Genomic DNA, 13,856 nt, shown 5'->3' with positions numbered 1-13,856 from the left:
TGGTTTTCAGCCTCAAATTCCTCCCTCAAGGAATCTCTAATCCTTGCAGCCCTGTGCTGAGCCTCTCTAGTAGCCCTGCTCTCTGGCTATGCAAATTCAGCCTCCAGGCGTTGAACCTCGGAGGTCCATGCTTGACTGAATCTTTCACCCTTCCCTTCACAAATATTATGGAGCGTACAGCACGTGGATATAACTGCGGGGATGCTGCTTTCCCCCAAGTCCAGCTTCCCCTACAGAGATCGCCAGTGCCCCTTTAAACGGCCAAAAGCACACTCACAGTCATTCAGCACTGGCTCAGCCTGTAGTTGAACCGTTCTTTGCTCCTGTCAAGGCTCCCTGTGTACGGTTTCATGAGCCATGGCATTAACGGGTAAGGGGGGGTCTCCGAGGATCATAATGAGCATTTTGACATCCCCTACTGTGATCTTCTGCTCTAGGAAAAAAGTCCTGGCCTGCAGCTTCCTGAACAGGCCAGTGTTCCAAAAGATGCGTGCATCATGCACCTTTCCGGGCCAGCCTGCGTTAATGTCAATGAAATGCCCACAGTGATCCACAAGCACCTGGAGAACCAGAGAGAAATACCCCTTCCGATTAACATACTCAGATGTTAGATGAGGTGGTGCCAGAATAGGAATGTGTGTCCCATCTATCACCCCTCCACAGTTAGGGTAACCCATTTGTGCAAAGCCATCCACAATGTTCTGCACGTTCCCCAGAGTCACGGTTCTTCTTAGCAGGATGCGATTAATGGCCCTGCAAACTTGCATCAACACGATTCCAACGGTCGACTTTCCCACTCCAAACTGGTTTGCAACTGATCGGTAGCTGTCTGGAGTTGCCAGCTTCCATACTGCAGTAGCCACCCGCTTCTTCACCAGCAGGGCAGCTCTCAATCTCATGTCCTTGCGCTGCAGAGTGAGGGCGAGCTCCTCACAGAGTCCCATGAAAGTGGTTTTTCTCATCCAAAAGTTCTGCAGCCACTGCTCGTCATCCCAGACTTCCATGACGATGTGATCCCACCACTCAGTGCGTTTCCCGAGCCCAAAAGTAGCGTTCTATGGCGCTGAGCCTGTCTGAATGCCACAATCAATTTCGTGTCGTATGCATTACACAACTCACTATCATTGTCAGACTCCTCACTGTCACTTTGGATCTTAAGGAATAGCTCAACTGCCAAATGTGATGTGCTGGTGAGACTCGTCAGCATACTCCTCAGCAGTTTGGGCTCCATTTCCCGCAGACCGAAATGGAACACAGAATCGCGCTGCACAGAAACCGTGGAAAGATGGTGCCAAATGTGGATGGAAACACAGGGATTGCTGAGATGTGAAGCGATGCATCATGGGGCATTGGGACAGAAACCAGAATGACCCGCCCCCTCCGCCCCCTTCCCACAATGCCAGAATGGGAAGAAGTGCTCTGTGGGATAGCTGCCATAATGCACCACTCCCAACACTGCTGTAAATGTGGCCACACTGCAGTGCTGGTAGCAGTCAGTGTGGCCACATTGCAGCGCTTTCCCTACACAGCTGTACGAAGACAGCTTTAACTCCCAGCGCTGTACAGCTGCAAGTGTAGCCAAACCCTGTCTCATGGATACTGTAATACTACAATGTCAGGTGACTACAGTGTCAGGTGGTCTTGTCACCTGATACTAAATATTACCTGGGACTTGTAACATTCCACGGGAAGGGAAGGGGGGTAAAGTTTGGGAAACAAAGGATTCCCACTTTATGTAAATCCTATTTAAGGGTGGGGAGGAAAGCAAATGGGACTCCTCTCCATGGCCTGTCTACCCGAGAAGAAAGACTGCTAGAGCCACCCAAAGGGAAGGTGGGGGAGGGGGAGGGGGAAGGGGAAGGGGAGGGGGGGGAAGCGGTCCAGACTGAGACGGATCCAGTCTGAAAAGGAATATAACCGGAACTTGGAACCACAGTAACTTTGCATCTTACCTAAAAATAACATTTAGGGTGAGAATTTACATTTTGTAACCTGTTTCTTAAATATATTCAGCTTAGCTTGTGTATTTTGCTTTATTTGGTCAGTAATCTGCTTTGTTATGTCATCTCTTATATTTACTTAAAATTCACCTTTTGCTGTTAATCAACTTATTCTTGTTTATAATATAACCCAATTTATATAATTTCTGACCGGGGGGGGGGGGGGGGGGTGAGGCAAGAAGTTGTGCACATCTCCCTCCACATTGAGGGAGGGAGTGAATTTCATAAAACCTTTGCGTTTGTACCTCTTAAGGGGAGTGGGCACAAGAGTGTTGAGGAAAGCCCCTAAGGTTGAATCTTTCCAGAGCGGATCTCTGTCTCTCTGTGCAGCTGGGTGTGGCCCTACCCTTATGTTTGGCTGGAAGAGGCTTGTGAGCCTAACCAGCAAGGCCAGGTAAAGGGGACTCAAACTGGCAGAATAGGTTGAGTCAGTGGCATCCAAGCACATCAGGTGACACCCAAAAGGGCCCATACCTGTCACACACAGATCATATATTATAAACTTTTTGAAGGAGGAACTGTGTCTTGCTATGCATGCCCCTAGACTCAGATAGCAGGGGAGTCAGAATAAGAGAAAGGCAGCTCCTCTCCGGTCGCACAAGGAAAAGAGGAATTGCTTGTTTCCTCCCAACAGCTGGATCAGGGGTTAGGAACAGAGATACACCCATGGGTCGGGAGAGGCCTGGCAAACAAGAGTAGTGTTGTGAAGAGAAAGACCTTCACTAACAGAAAGCAGAGAAATCTAGGGTGGGAACAGAGAAATGGGGAGGAGGGGATGTTGGGGTGATGTGGAAGAGATAACAAGAGACTTGAGGGGTACAAGGGATGGGGAAGGCACATCAATTTGCTGAGATGGAGGAGGAGTTTCCCCAGATAGTTAATGCCTTTGAAAAAGATTAGCAGTTACAAAGAGGTTGGTTCCAGCCCTGTCCCAGAGAGGATTTATACACTATCACAATAATCCCCACTGACTTTGCTCAAGCCACTCTGCATGACAACAGTCCAGCAAGTTCCTCAGATGTGAAAGATAAGTTATATTAACAGTAGGACAACCATTCTGCAAGCATGTTGTTGACATTCCGCTAACCACATGTCAAGGCTGCCATTAGACAACAGGATCTGACATGAAGCTGCTGGAGTTTTTAACCTCACTTGTTAGCCCAGTAAATAAAAGGTTAACTACCAAATGTTTAAAAAAAAAACACCTTTTCAGTTACGCAATCTAATCAACCCATGTTTTAGACCCTCCTCCCCATCTTTAAATCTTGCAAATAAATGCATTCCATTAATTGTATTTAAATAAGTTGTACATGAACAGAAATTGTTTATCCAGTAAGAGAGATTTCCTAATTTCCTAATTGCAGGTTGCATTGCAACAATTGTAAGAGTGCCTCACTGCTGAAAATGCTACCGAAGTTCAAAGCCAGAGACATCAGCATTATAGCTATTCTGCCAGAAAGCAGTGCCACTTTCTGAAATAGCAGGGCTGCAGCCTTGACCCTTAAATATACACAACCTTATTTTTTGCACAAATCAATAAAACTGAATCAGGGAGAGTGAGGGTAGGGAATTACTCAAGGTATTTATTTCGATCAAAAATGCTGCCTCAATTTGAGCCAAAAATTTAAATGACTCTGGTTTTGAAATGCAGTTGAGTTAGCAAAATAACTTTTATTGTAATGGAAGAAATAACCAATGTTGTTATTTAAGGGAAAAGGAAAGACCCAGCATGTTCGTGAAGTACAATCTCCCAATAACTTGCTACAAGTAGTACTTCCAATATGAGACAATAGAAATTAAGTTTGGTAATGGAGAGACAATGGTGGTTTACAAACTTTTTATTCCACTACTTTGTGTTATAGGAAATAAGCACACCACTCACTGGTGTAGGGGAAAAAAATCCTCATTTACAATTACATCATCCAATAAGCTTTTTTCCATTAAAACTGCCCAGAGAACTGTTCTTGGTTCAATGCTATTCCAGCTCTATCAATTATCGACTACAAAATCATTGCTGGTGAAGTTTGTAAGTAATACAGTTCTACAGAGTAATCACAATTGCTTGGAAAACTGGACTCTTCTTAACACCATGTTTTAAACACATCCAGATGTACATTGTACAGCTAGAAGCCAAGAACATAGTTCACGCTTAGTGAAGAGTATTTTGGAAAGCTGAGATTCTGAAGTGAACTTAGCGTCATGGTGGATTCGTCACAAGTGTGATATGGTGGCTATGATATGGTGATTATTTTTGTAACTCAACTATTGCTCAAGCAGTAAGAGTATTCATTACACATATTTACAAACAGAAGATATGTAAATTTCACTTCCTTAAGTTAAGTGGCCACAGGAAGCATAGTAATCTTATGCCCAACCTACCAGGCAATAGTGCAGGACGTTATAACCAGGGCTTGAAAAACTTGCCAGGTGCTTCCTAGAGAAAGGACTTATTAGCCCAAATGCAGATACAGAAGACAAGGCAGAGGGCATGCTACAACGAGGTACAGGCTCCTTGCCATCAGCTGCTGGGAACTCTACCAGAGAGATAACCCTAGACCTGCTTGGGAGCTCCACCAGTAACAGAATCTAGCTAGTAGATATTTTATCAACTTGAAGCTTCACCCCTCTTTCAGTGCTGAAAATGAGAAAGAGCTTTCTGCCTCTTTCACCCCATCAAGAGCCCCTACCTGCTTTGAAGGGAAGGTCCTCGCCATGAATGTCTACCACTCTCACCTAAATGCATTTACATATTCCATCAGTAAAGAAAAGGATCAGTCTACTCTTCATCCTCTACTCCCAGGTCAGTCTATTTTGCTATTTTGTGATGATACGGTCAAAGAAACAGTTTATATTTCAAAAGGTGGTGAGATTTGTGGTGATTCTAATAACTTTCAGGTGAAAGTTCCAGGCCTGGGCCAGTTACAGATAAAGCCATCTCATCTGCAAAGAATGGCTGCTGCAGGGATGAAAGTGGGAGGAAAAGAGGTCTCTGCTACACTACCCCATCCCAGTCTGTTTTTGGGTCCTCCTTCCACTCCTCCTGATGCTGTTGCTCAGAGGTTTCTCAAGGAGAACCAGAATCAGCAGGATGTTCCACTGCTGCCAAAAACGTTCTGAGAAGTAACAGTAAAATAGATCAGAGTTTTGTTAATTTCACTCTACTTGGCAAAGCTATAAGCAGCAGTAGCAGCACCAGCACTGTGTGCAGACTAAGGAAAACACTGAAACCTCTGTTTATATTTCTTCCATATGTAGATGAAGATATATGATGATGTTACAGACAATAAGTTGCATACAGAAACAAGTCAACTATAAAGAGAAAACTCAGTGGAAAATTGTGTAATTTGAAACGTCACCTGGTATTCACAGATAGGCCAATTTCTTTGTAGCCCTCATAAAAGATAGTTTTCTGGTTCCAAAATAGTGCATCACCACATGGCTACATTAGGATTCCTTGTTGATATCTATTCCCTGCTTTTCCTTGGACATTGGGAGCTATACAAAAAGAGTAGACAAACTATTGTCAGTGCTACCTACATTACAACTTTGGAGTACAGCCTGGTTATCATATTTTGCATTAGAATATTAGGTGAAATGATTTATTCATTTGATATAGCAACAGGCCTGATAAAATCCAAGAAATCTGATTTTCTACTTCACATATTAAATTACAATTGTAATTTACTGTTCGCTAAAAAGAGGTCAGGAAAGTCCCTGATCTTGCAACAAAAATTCTTGGGTCAACATCATGTTAAGGAAGGTTTTAAAGATAGGAACTTCAACAGCACAAAATGTCAGATTCTACAGTATCAGTTTCACTTCCTTTTAAAACGACCTTCTCAAATATGCACACCTAAGGGCCTTCAGAGTGTCCCCACTCCCCACGCATAAGAGTTTATCCCTGATTTTTGGTACTTGGTCTCAGGACATTTGAATTTTGTCCCCGAGTGCTTGCACAGAGATTTGAATTATGTGCTTTGAGATTAGTCAGTCTGCCATGTATGAAGTTTTATAGCCTTTAAGGAGACAGCCACAATATCCAAAGCTGGATAGGTGAACCTTACTCACCCATACCCCCCAAATACTGCTAAGTAAACCAACATCTTTCAACCTAGCTACTACCTACATGCTCCCTTTTCAGAGGGATTTTCTCTTCAGACAGCTGATCTTACAAGACCACCAGTACTACCATTATTGCACATCCATCAGGATCAGAGAAACTGAGAACAGAATGTTCTTCTCTGCTGCTGAGATGCACTCTGACACTGATTTGTAATGCAGGATCAGATGTAACTGTTTACTCTGAAAGTCCACATTACAGGGGGCTGTTTGATCTAATTGTTACTCCAAGTTTTCTAGTCTGACAGCCAGTGCTCACTTGGAACATTTACACTGAAGAAAAGTTAATGTGTTAAAAAAGGCATGTACCACACTTCATTTGCTTCAGATTCCTCTTCACTCTTATGCTATCGCTGTAGCATAAAAATAAAAGTGCTTAAAAGAGAACAAGGGGAACTGAAAGGCTTCCGGGATGGGTTTCGGGTAAGGCATTTGCTTTTCGGTTTTAACCGATAATGCCAATAAAAGACCCACAATACAAAAAATGAAATTGACATTTATCCAGTAAAGGCCAGGAAAAACATCAGAAATGGTTACTTGTATCTAAGGGCTTGTCTACACCGACAGTAATGCGCACTATGGGGCGTGACTTCTGAAGTGCACCAACATTTTGCACATTAACTGTTCCACACAGACCTTGCTGGTGAAACAGAACTACATTAGAGAGCACTCAGGCAAATTAAAGCAATTACTCATTACTGTATATACAAAGAGAAAGCTCCACAAAACAAAAACAAAAAAAAACCCAAGTTTTGGTCATCTACCTAGAACTCAAAAATTGGTAAAGATAACCACCCTTGCCCCACAAAATTAAATATACCCTGAAAAACAGAAGCCCTAGTTATGAGACAAAGTCTTTCACCTTAAGGTCACTACATGAAATACAACCCACAACAAGTGAAAATCATTATCTTTTAAAGGCTGGTTGATAGTCTCTGTGAATGACTTGATAACATTCAGGAACCAGCCTTAGGCCAAGACTCTACATCACAATTTGCTACATTGTTGGTAAGGTCATCCCCACATATGGCCCCTCCAAGTCAGACATGATGCACAATGTGGGTCACGAGAGATGACAACACAGTGTGGGGGTAGCTCAAAACACATCTGCTTGTCCTGGTACTCAAGGAATTCTATAATTCTATGTTTTTCCCTTAAGCTCTTTGGCTATCAATTTCCCCCATGTAGGGCAGTGAAGATTCTTACACTGAAACCACAGTTCTGGAGGTGATCGATTTTATTTTAGGGAAAATAAGCAAGAATAATCAGTGTATATTCGCTGGGAATTGGGGGGGAAAAAAATCACTGTCAGGGTTATAGTCCAAACCTAATGATCAGTTTATATTTTGAAAACTATTTTATCACATAGAGGTGCTGACACTTAAAGCGCAGATTAAGGGTCCAGCTACATAATGGGGTAATTTCTCTGTGTGGGGGTATGCAATACAAGGGTGTGATTTCTAAAGCATACTGATGTGTTATCTATGAATTGGTCCACGTAGACCTTTCTGGAGTGCATTAAAGGTTCCAGAGCACACTTTCACATAGCACTGTTTCAAAAAGCACTATGTGAAAGTGCACTAGGGAACCTGTAAAGCACACCAGAAAGGTCTATTCATTGGTCCATGTAAAAAGGTTAGTGTGTTTTAGAAACCATACCCCATAGCATGCACTCCCCCACTACCTAGAGAAGCCCTAAGTGGAGCAGAGAGGATACTTGCCAGGCTTCCAATTGAAATTTAAAATGTGGAGACTATAGAAAAATCAACTTGTAATAAATTAAAACTGTTTGTATTCCAACAGGGCAAAAAATATCCTGTTTGTTAGTTCCCATTGTGGTAAAGTGCATAAAGCAAATGTTGACATCAAGCAGTTTGAATTATCAGAGGACAAAAGGTTTTTTAACTTTCAGGATACAGCACGTACCTATTCAAAGCCCCATAACAGACTCCTTATCTGATTGACCAACTTTTAACAAAATTTCCTCTGGGGAAAAAACTGAATGTGAGAACTTGCATATAGAAAGTGACCTGTCCCAAAGAAGGGTGTATGTGTTTTAAAAAATCTTTAAAGGGAAGCTCTGTCAAAACTTTAACTGATGAGTCAACATATTACTGTTTAGTTTAAACTTACCTCTTCACCCTGTTATGTAGGATGAAGTCTTTAATTGCCCTCGTTCCCTGAATAAAGCCTGGCTTACAAACAGCTTCACTACCTACAGTTCTACAATAACTTTAAGTACTTGTTTGGGGGTGAAGGAAGGGAAGTATTGAATTTTCACACCACTTATTGTGATGCCAATGCTTAGCCAAGAAACTAAAAGAAGGAAGTTTTAAATCCTTTCTTGCTACATTCTGTCATCCCACAGCCCAGAAGAGGCAAATGGTGAAATATTTAACAGCAAAGGAAACGCATGACCTTAAACTCATTTGTAAACCCATGAAGGGTTTAACAGCTCAAACTGCATTTTCACAGCAATAAGAGTACATTCTGCAGACAGTCATACACAAACCTGAAAGTCTTTATGTTATCCCTTACTTAAGTCATTTCAGTTTCCTCTGCTAATGCCACCTCTACAGAAGACTTACACTCTTCAGGGTGCAGAAAAATAAGGAAATCAGGGCTGCTTTAAAAAGAAACATCAGTTGAAAGGCTGTTTCCAATTTCAGAGTGGTAGCCACGTTAGTCTGGCATAAGCTTTTCTGGGCTAAAACCCACTTCATCGGATGCATGCAGTGGAAAATACAGTAGGAAGATATATATACACAGAGAACATGAAAAAAATGGGTGTTGCCAGCTATAAGAAGACTAATCAAACTCACACTTTCTTGTCAACTGTTGGAAATGGGCCATCCTGATGATCACTACAAAAGTTTTTTTCCCTCCTGCTGATGATAGTCCACCTTAATTGATTAGTCTCATTATAGATAGTATGGCAACACCCATTTTTTCATGTTCTCTGTATATCTATATCTTCCTACTGTATTTTCCACTGCATTCATCCGATGAAGTGGGTTTTAGCCCACGAAAGCTTATGCCCAAACAAATTTGTTAGTCTTCAAGGTACCACAAGTACTCCTCGTTCCTTTTGCTGTTTCCAATGTTTCAAACAAAACCCAGGTCATGTTTACAAGACTAAGGATCTCTTGCTGCATTGCTATCATTGTTCAAAGCACCAGAAATATGGTAGTGTTCTCTATCACTGTCCCTCTGTTACCTAATGACATTGAGTGGTTGTTCTATTTTTCTGAAGTTAAAGACGCATATGTCATGTGTCTAAGTTACAAATTCATTACATTGTTTAACAAGCTATTGTTCCACACCACTGCATCTTTTATAAACTAATTTACATTCAGTGTAAACTAGTAACCTCTGCTTACCATACAAGCAAATCTATCTTGTCAAAACAAGAACAAAAAATGTGGCTACACATTTAGCTCTCAATAAATCCTAATTGAATCTCAACACAGTGTACTTCAAACTCACAGGATCCAATACCACAGTGCTTAAAGTACAACTCGCCTTAAATTCCATGAAATATTTGCCAGAGGCTATAAGAGTGGTCCCTTGGTGAGGCGTGCACTTGGAAGTAGTAGTGATGCTTGCACTTGGATTAGCAAACTACGATGCTTTGATGTAACATGCATAATACAACTTGCAAATACCAGTTCACAGCACTTCCAAGTGCAAGCATCACTACTAGCTGTTGCACCTCTGAGTTTTCAGAGCTGCAGCTATTGATTACCAAAGACTTGCTGAAGCACATTGGTGGTTTAGAGTTCTACTTTTACACAAGTTGGACAATCAGGTAGCATAAGTGACTAAAAAGTCTTATTTTGCTGGCAAATTCTGCCCTTTCCTTCCAGATGAGGAACTGGTCACAGCTATGTATGTATTTGTCCTCTCTAAACTGAATTATTGCAATTCATCACATCTGAACCTGAACACGAAAACAGCATGAAAGCTCATGCTGGTGCAAATTGCAGCTGTCAGCCTCCCCTAGGATTTAGGCCAGGAGTGGGCAAACTTTTTGGCCCGAGGGCCACATCTGGGTATAGAAATTGTATGGCGAGCCATGAAGACTCACAAAATTGGGGTTGAGGTCCAGGAGGGGGTGAGGGCTCTGGCTGGGGGGTACGGTTCCGGGGTGGGGCCAGAAATGAGGAGTTCAGGATGCGGGAGGGGAATTCAGGCTGGGGGCACAGGGGTGAAGACTGAGGAGGTGGTGAGGACTGCGGCTAGGGGTGTGGGCTCTGGGGTGGGGCTGAAGATGAGGGGCTTATGGTGCAGGAGGGTGCTCTGGGCTGGGACTGAGGGGTTCAGAGGGCAGGAGAGGGATCAGGGCTGGGGCAGGGGGGTTGGACACGAGGGTGCAGGCTCCAGGCAGCGCTTACCTCAAGCGGCTCCCGGAAGCAGCGGTATGTTCCTCACTCCAGATCCTACGCAGATGCATGGCCAGACTGCTCTGCTGCATGCTGTCCTGTCCACAGGCGCCACCCCTGCAGCTCCCATTGGCCACGGTTCCTGGCCAAAGGGAGCTGCGGGGGCAGCACTTGGGGCGGGGACAGTGTGCAGAGCCCCCTGGTTGCCCCTACATGTAGGAGCTGGAAGGGGTCATGCCGCTGCTTCCGGGGGTGATGTGGAGCATCCCCCGACCCTGCTCCCCGGCTAGAATGCTGGAGCAAGGCAAGCCCCAAACTCTGCTCCCCAGTGGGAGCTCAATGGCTGGATTAAGACACCAGGTGGGTCGGATTCGGCCTGCGGGTCGTAGTTTGCCCACCCCTGATTTAGGCTGTAAACACATCAAGCCTGTGCCTCAGTGCCTCCATGGGGCTCTCACCCTGCCTCTGCAGCCTCAGTGGTAATCTTCAAAGAAATTAATGTATTGGGACCCTGTTAGAGACCACATCTCCGTATATGAGCCACACAGTTGCAGACCACAAAGCCTTGAAGGCATCTTGAGGCAGCTAGGGACAAAGCACTCAGCTGAAGGAATTCAGATGTGAAATGAGCTTCCAGAGGAGATTAAATGAGTGACTACCTTTAGGAAGGTTTTGCAGTGTTTCCTAGTTGGTAAAGCTCTCCACCTGACTCCCTGTCCTAACTTTTTTTTTTTTTTTTTTTAAATACAGCTCACCAGAAGCTGAGCTTTCTGTGTCCTGAGAAGACTGTGAGACAGAGTCTCCATGAATTCCACAAGGATGTTCACTACTGTTGATCAGTTTCATTTGGCAAGCACACAGTTATTACAGGGATGGGAGCAGGCAGTATATAACCCTAAGATATAGGTCTAGGCATGTGTTAAATGAAGGATACTATATTATACTTTGAGACAAATGAAAAAAGGTTTCTTAAGTGACCTTTTTGCTGCTTTGCTCAACACCTGACCAAGGAACTTGGAAACCTATCACAAGACCCCATATTCCCCATTTACAGCTAAAACTTTCCATCCTAGAAGCAGTTACCCAGTTCCTATAAGAATTAACACAAGAGCCACACCTTGTCTGACACACTATATGACATCTGAACTATAAATGCAAAATATTTCCTATGTCCAGACAAACCAGAAAGCTGCTGCACGTCTTATATTTTTAAGAGGACTTCAATGTATGTATAAGACAGGTGGGCCCCCAAGCTTTTCAGTGATAGGAACTTTAAGAGGGTTGCCAATATGATCGTGAATAAGCAGATACGTGGTCTGCAAAACAATCTACTTGCCCATATGTGATCCCATAACAACACTGTAGCAACTACAATGGCTGCTTACATTGGAAAAGAACATTAGGAGGGTGATGCATCCATAGCTGTTTAGTTAACACCCTTTAATGAATAGCCAGCACCATGTGACAAGGCAATTTTCCACAGGCCACCACAAAAGGCTCTGCAGAGCACCAGTGTCCATGGTCCACTATACAGGAACTGCTGGTTTTGCCTCAAGCACCCCACCTGCAGCAGCCTAAGCCAACCCCCTGTGCAAAGCAGCACCAAAGTTCCCAGTCCAGTTCTGTGACACATCTGAAAGGACATGATGCCAGGTGATTGAATTGGCTGTTTACCAGGGACAGGGTCTCACTGCTGAGACAGCATCTGCAAGGGGATTTGGGAGGCTTCAAGATAACACGCAACTAGAAGAGTTTACTGCCTCCTAACCTGACCAGCACACACCTCGACCCTGCTGCCCTCTGCTAGGGAGAAGGGAATGTGCAGCGCTGACACCAAGCATGCCCACACAGTCACTGGAGGAGAGACACTGGACTGAGGAAAAGAGGTCTCAAACACCCCAGAGCCCCTCCAGCTTCCCCCCCCACACCCACACACTCCTGCCCCGGGGGCCCCCCGGCTTCCTCACACACACACACACTCACGCCCCGGGGCCCCTCCGGCTTCCCCACACACACACACACTCACTCACTCCTGCCCCGGGGCCCCTCCGGCTTCCCCCCCCCCACTCACTCACTCCTGCCCCGGGGCCCCTCCGGCTTCCCCCCCCCCCACTCACTCCTGCCCCGGGGCCCCTCCGGCTTCCCCCCCACACACACACTCACTCCTGCCCCGGGGCCTCTCCGGCTTCCCCCACACACACACACTCACTCCTGCCCCGGGGCCTCTCCGGCTTCCCCCCCCCACTCACTCCTGCCCCCCCCACTCACTCCTGCCCCGGGGCCCCTCCGGCTTCCCCCCCCCCCCACACACACACACTCCTGCCCCGGGGCCCCTCCGGCTTCCCCCCCCACACACACACACTCACTCCTGCCCCGGGGCCTCTCCGGCTTCCCCCCCCCACTCCCTCCTGCCCCCCCCCCCACTCACTCCTGCCCCGGGGCCCCTCCGGCTTCCCCCCCCCACACACACACACACACTCCTGCCCCGGGGCCCCTCCGGCTTCCCCCCCCCACTCACTCCTGCCCCGGGGCCCCTCCGGCTTCCCCCCCCCACTCACTCCTGCCCCGGGGCCCCTCCGGCTTCCCCCCCCCCACTCACTCCTGCCCCGGGGCCCCTCCAGCTCCCCCCCCCCCCTCACTCCTGCCCCGGGGCCCCTCCGGCTTCCCCCCCCCACTCACTCCTGCCCCGGGGCCCCTCCGGCTTCCCCTCCCCAACTCCTGCCCCGGGCCCCTCCCCGCAATGCCCAGCACCCCGCCGGGGCCAGCGGCCGGTTGGGGATCAGGCCGGGAGCAGCGGGGCGCTCACCTCTCGGGGGACCAGCGGCCCCGCTCCCGGGTGGGCGCGTCTCAGCGGGCCGCCCGGCTCTCTACAGCGCTACACCTGCGGGAGGGAGACTCCATTCGCGGCGGGGTGGAAAGAGGCTCAAGTGACAGTCGCAGTCGCAGCCGCCCCCATCCCGGGCGCTACCACCCACCTTCCCTTCTTGGGAAGCCTGCGCGCTACCGCCAGCTCCCGAGTGGGAAGGGAAGGGCGCCGGCGCAGCAGCAGTGCGCCCCGTGAAGCCGCTATGCCGCCATCTTTGGTGCTGGTAGGCGAGGCGCCGTGCTCATGCACCTTGTGCAGCCTGCCTGGTGCATAGCAAAGAGGTCAGCTGTTTGATCCCCCATCCCATCATCTCCTCAAGCATGGGGCAAAGGGTTTGGGGGGTAGGAGTTTGGGGGTGTTATGGACACAGGCAAAGGGGGGATAATCGTACTGATCCCCAGGCTTAGGGTGCCCCCCCAAAACAACGTATACATAAACAAAGTGAAATGGTGGGAGAGAAGCTTACATGAACTAGGAGGGCTCCAGCTG

At 46.6% G+C, this 13,856-nt stretch overlaps 1 protein-coding gene across 2 annotated transcripts in view; it reads right to left on the bottom strand.

Moving 5' to 3' along the window:
- The window catches only part of LOC115658110 (H(+)/Cl(-) exchange transporter 5), an 83,848-nt gene extending 70,326 nt beyond the window's left edge, over positions 1 to 13,522 (bottom strand). The window contains exons 1-2 of one of the 2 annotated variants that reach the window (XM_030576642.1): positions 13,308 to 13,522; positions 5,357 to 5,495 (exon numbers count right to left, since the gene is read on the bottom strand). The gene's annotated coding sequence lies outside the window, so the exon portion shown is untranslated. The remainder of the gene's footprint in view (positions 1 to 5,356; positions 5,496 to 13,307) is intronic. The other variant, XM_030576643.1, reaches the window with a different exon arrangement.
- Between the last annotated feature and the right edge of the window lie 334 nt (positions 13,523 to 13,856).

Source organism: Gopherus evgoodei, chromosome 9, assembly GCF_007399415.2.
Source record: "Gopherus evgoodei ecotype Sinaloan lineage chromosome 9, rGopEvg1_v1.p, whole genome shotgun sequence".
In the NCBI taxonomy this organism is placed as follows: domain Eukaryota; kingdom Metazoa; phylum Chordata; order Testudines; family Testudinidae; genus Gopherus; species Gopherus evgoodei.
The sequence above is the reverse complement of the archived record's forward strand: the minus strand, read 5'-3'. Positions and strand labels throughout refer to the sequence as shown.